Source organism: Cololabis saira, chromosome 16 (genome assembly GCF_033807715.1).
Source record: "Cololabis saira isolate AMF1-May2022 chromosome 16, fColSai1.1, whole genome shotgun sequence".
Taxonomy (NCBI): domain Eukaryota; kingdom Metazoa; phylum Chordata; class Actinopteri; order Beloniformes; family Belonidae; genus Cololabis; species Cololabis saira.
Genome location: NC_084602.1, coordinates 42,915,947 through 42,921,316, shown reverse-complemented (window position 1 = coordinate 42,921,316; position 5,370 = coordinate 42,915,947).

Below are 5,370 nucleotides of genomic sequence, written 5' to 3'. Positions count from 1 at the left end.
GATGTTCTGTATCTTCGTTATTATTGCTTGATTTCTTCTTTTTTTTCATTCCATGCATTTAACGTTTATGTTTCATTTTATTGATTGTTGTTTTTCTAGTTAATTAATTGTTTTATGGATACTTAAGCCATTTCTGCCATCAGGTTTATTTGGGTGTTGCGTTTATCATCTTTTGACACCCGTATGTAAATAAATTCTGATTGATTTCTTTATGAGTGGTTGTGTTATTTCATGCAAGATTTGGTCACAAATTGATTTGTTTAAGCAGAGCCTAGTGTTCGGATATCACGCCTTCACTGTTATTCTGTAAGATTTGCTGTTCTGCAGGATAATTCAAATCATAATGAGACTGATTTTCTGCTGTTAGTTATCGAATCCCACCGGAAGTAAGGCCCCGGCGGTGGTGCCCCTACGAGAATTATCATTTTTGATAATACAATTTGATAAATAGTCAACTTTATTAATTATTAATAATTCTTTAATAGAATTATCATTAGCCTTGATAACTGGACAGCCAAGCTACCTATGAGTTGCACAACACTGCTATAGGCCTATGCTGCAGGGGGCACCGACATGATCCGCTGGGCGGTGCCTCTCACCCTTCTTCTCCTCTCCTCTTCCCTTCCTCTCTTCTCCATTTCCATTTTTATTTATTATAAGTATCTCATAGCTATCATTTTTGTCCATCGTTCCTGTAGTTTCTTTTGCCGGCCCCCCTTTTTTCTCTTTTGTGCATGTTTGCAGGCCGGAGCCTCGGGAGCTGCGTTCTGGCCTGTGTTCCTGGCCCCCCCCCCCCCTCTGGTCATCCTGCTGCTGCTTCCACCTGCCTGCGGAATCTGGACCGGAGAAGTGAACTCCTTCCTAAAAGATGCCGTCGCTAGTTTGAAATATCATTTCTCTGCAACTTCAAGGTGCATTTGGATCAGTATGGTATCAAGATAAACGGTGACGGGATGGAATCGAATTCCCTGTCCAGCCGGAGGCCAGGAGAGCGTATGATTTAAGGGAATAAGATTCACCAATATCGAACTTCCTCTAAATCAGCAAAGAGTTGGTGCTACCTTGGAACCGGTTGGTAGTACCTTGGTACCATCAGTTGTATCTTGGTAGTACCTTGGTACCATCACTAGTACTTTGGTACCATCAGTAGTACCTTGGTACCATCAGTAGTACTTTAGTACCAACCAGAGTTGGTTCTAACTTGGAACCGGTTGGTTTTAAAGGGTTTAATCTGACAGATTAATCAGTTTCTCACCGTCTCCGTTCCCGTCTCTCTGTTCAACAAAGCTGGAAACCATCTGTTCGTCTGGAGGGAACGACACGTGTTTCCTTCCCTTCCCTCCTTTCCTTCCCTTCCCTCCTCTCTCCTCGTCCTCCTCGTCGCTGCAGAGCGTCATCCCTCCTTTCCTTCCCTTCCCTCCTCTCTCCTCGTCCTCCCCGCTGCAGAGCGTCATCTCTCCTTTCCTTCCCTTCCCTCCTCTCTCCTCGTCCTCCGGGCCGCTGCAGAGCGTCATCTCTCCGCCGGTTCCACCAGCGTCTGACAGGTGAAGCCGGTCCTCTCTGGAAACACCTGAACAACCGATACCTTATTCATGAGCAAGGCAGCTGCAGCTGAAACCAGACACGTCTGTATCGAATGGCGCGTTCAAAACTGCAGATTTACAGTTCAGACCAAACGTTTGGACACAAATTATAATTCAAACAAACGGGGACGAGTGTCCAAACTTTATAAACTGATTAAAGTTCAGCTTCTGCACCTGAAACCAGAACGAGACCCCTAGTGGCTAGTAGGGGGACTGCAGGTCTGGTATATATGAATATATGAAATATGATATATGAATATATATGTATATATATATATATATAAATATAAATATATATATATATATATATATATATATATATATATATATATATATATATATATATATATATATGTCATATATATTTATATATGCATATATATATATATATATATATATATATATATATATATATATATATATATATATATATATATATATACATATATGACATATATAATATATATATATTTTTTTATATATATATTATATATATATATATATTTTATAATATAGCAGCTCAGAAGAGTCCTGCATCATCAACAACAAGAATATTAGTAAAATTAAAATAAATAAACTAAATTAAATCAATAAAAATAAAATAAAATACATAAAAGAAACAAAACCTTGGTGTGACAGACTTTATAATATTTTGCATAAAATGAAAATATAAAAACTATCTGTGCCACAAAGGCTTCCTGAGACAGATTAAAATCTGAAGTCGACGCCGGTGCTTTCTGTAATGAATCTGAGGAATCACTAGATCACATGTTTCTATTGTGTCTCACAAATGTTTTGGCATGAAATTAGAAATTGGCTAATCTTTAAAAATGAATGACATTCCAAAATTAGAAATCGCTAATATTATTTTTTATATAGATACAATTGATAAATCAATGTCCCTCTTGGTTAATTATTTTTTAAAATATTTTAATATATTTAATTTTTTTTTTTTTTATATTTTGATTTTGATATTTTAATTTTTTTTTTAATTATTTAAATTATTTTATTTATTATTACTCTTACTGGCTAAATATCACATACATTGTTGTAAGTGGAGAAAAATGATACCTCTTTCCAATTTTTTATAAATGATTGCAAAAGTGTTTTTGTTTCTATAAAAAATATGAAGTCAAATAACTCTGCAAAAAAATTATTAACCGATACATCAAAGTATATTTTATTTTAAGTCTCTTTCTGAAATGTCGATGTTATTTACTTTAAAATGTCTGACTATTCCTTTGTTTTAACTTTACTTGTCTATCTTATTTTTGTTTATTTGTCTCTTGTTCATGAAACCTCCCAAATGTTCCATTTTATTATACTATATTTCCTCGACTAGCAGTTTATATAAAATGTGTTTTTCTTGTTTAAATATTGTGTTCAATTAAAAAAACAAAACTAACGGCTTTACTTCCAGTGACGTGACGGAAGCGACGCTAAAGCCTGGTGACGTCACTTCCTGCCCGTCGTTTTGCGGGAGATTCGTTGCAGGTTTTTAATCTGCGACACAAACGTTAAACTCCGGTAAGTTTGGGGTTTTATTCCTCACGGAGCGGGTTTTCCGGGTCAGTTTAAGGTTTAACTGAGCTGTTTAAGGTCCCGGTCCCGCCAGGAACCGGGAGTTACAGAGAGATCATTATAGCAGCAGGTTTAGTTTGTGTAGTTAGCACCGAGCTAATCACGGAAGTGTCAGATTCAAACACTAGTTTCTATTCTCCACATGTTGGAGACTCTAACCCTAACATGAGCTGAATCTGCTGATTAAACTGGTTAATCTGAGGAGATAAAACACTTCTGCTGGGGTTTAAACTGGTTTAAACTGTTAAAAGTTCGTTTAAATCTGATAAAATAAACTGGAAATCTCAATCAAAACAAACATTTTTTTTAAATATATATGTCTATCTCACTCTCAGATCCACCATGTTACACAAAAACCTCATCAACGGGTCTTTCTTTCTTTCTTTCTTTCTTTCTTTCTTTCTTTCTTTCTTTCTTTCCTTCCTTCCTTCCTTCCTTCCTTCCTTCCTTCCTTCCTTCCTTCCTTCCTTCCTTCCTTCCTTCCTTCCTTCCTTCCTTCCTTCCATCCTTCTGCGTCATCAAAAGGAATTTATCATTTTTACCGTGGGATACAAATTCTTATCGTGGGGAATTTTTTTGACGGTTTATCGTGAACGGTAAAATATCACCCATTCCTAGGCTGCATCACCTCTTCTTCTCTCTCAGTACGTTTACGCAGCAAAGAGATCGTATTTCTGATAAACATCCAGAACCGATCACGTGTCTGACTTTACCTGCCGTTCAGAGAATAAATGTCCAGAGCACGGCTGACTCCTGACGCTAGGTGGCGCTCTAACCATGGTAACCATGGCAACCATGGTTGCCATCTCAACAAAGAGACACTTCCGGTTGACGGTTGTTTTGTTTGGCACCAACGTTACACCTTCCGTATATTTTTCCACTTTATTCCGGTTCCTGATGAAGCTGCTGCATCTCTTTATGTTGCTGTTTAAACAACTATTTAGATTTAGAACGTGCGTCTCATCTTTCAAGCCCTGTTTTGTGGCAGAAAGCTTTACAAATGAGGCCCCTGGTGATTAAAGTCAGTTGTAAATGTTCCAGGGAGCCGGTGCAGCGTAGCTAAGACTGGACTAATGTCTCTCTCTTTGGTTTTTAACAGTCGAGCTGCAGAGTTTTGGATGAGCTGAGTCTCCCTGTGGTTTTTCTTCTGTGAAAAGTGCTTTACAGTAGGAATGGGTGATATTTTACCGTTCACGATAAACCGTCAAAAAAATTTCCCACGGTAAGAATTTGTCATCTCGCGGTAAAAAGGATAAATTCCTGTTAATGAGGTTTTTGTGTAAGAAACATGTTTGAAGGCGGATCTGAGAGCGAGGAGCTCGTTGTTAAACGAGGCTCCCGCTCCGTTATCTGGAACTGGTTTGGATTTAAAAAGAGACAAGGAGCAAACATCATCTATTATGTGCAGAGTCTGCAAAAACAGAAGGAAATGGTTGTTACATTTTGATATAACGTTTGACTATTAGGAAAAAAAATTGCAATAGTATCAATTTGTGGCATGTTCCAACCACAGGTTAATTTGCACATTTTATTTATATTAGAAGGTCATCACTGATAGGATTTTATTTTCAGTTAACTTTTATTTATTTGTCCTGTTTCTTTATTTATCAGGTTGTATTTTTTTCTACTTTGTGATTTTATAAGCTAAGAAAACTTGAAGGACAAGGTACTTTTGCTGTTTGCTGTTATCCCACTGTTTAAGCCATGCAGTTTGAATAAATGTTGAATCTGTTCTGACATTTCAAACTTGTTTCATTTGAATCATTACAGTTTTGCAGTACAGGTGTAACTCATTTAATTGGTGTAGTTTAGTAGTATTTAGTATCTTTTAGAGCAGTGATTTGGCTCCAAAGACTGAATGTGGTGATAGATTTATACAAAGTTGGAGTTGAATTGGTATTTTTTTTATCGTCATTTTTATCGTTATCGGGATAAATGTCAGAAATAATGGTGATACATTTTTTAGTCCATACCGCCCATCCCTACTTTACAGTCGTCTAGATATGAAGGCCTGAATTAGCTTCTCAGCATCATTTTGATTTATAAAAGCTCTTACTTTTACTATGTTCCTGAAGTTTTGCTCACCTTGTTTATATGGGTTTATATGAGTCTGTGAAAACACCGAGACTCGTGACCTCGGATTTAATCCAAGGAGTTAATCCACCCAGGTTTTTAATTCATGTTTCTCTTTTTGTTTTGGGGCTGA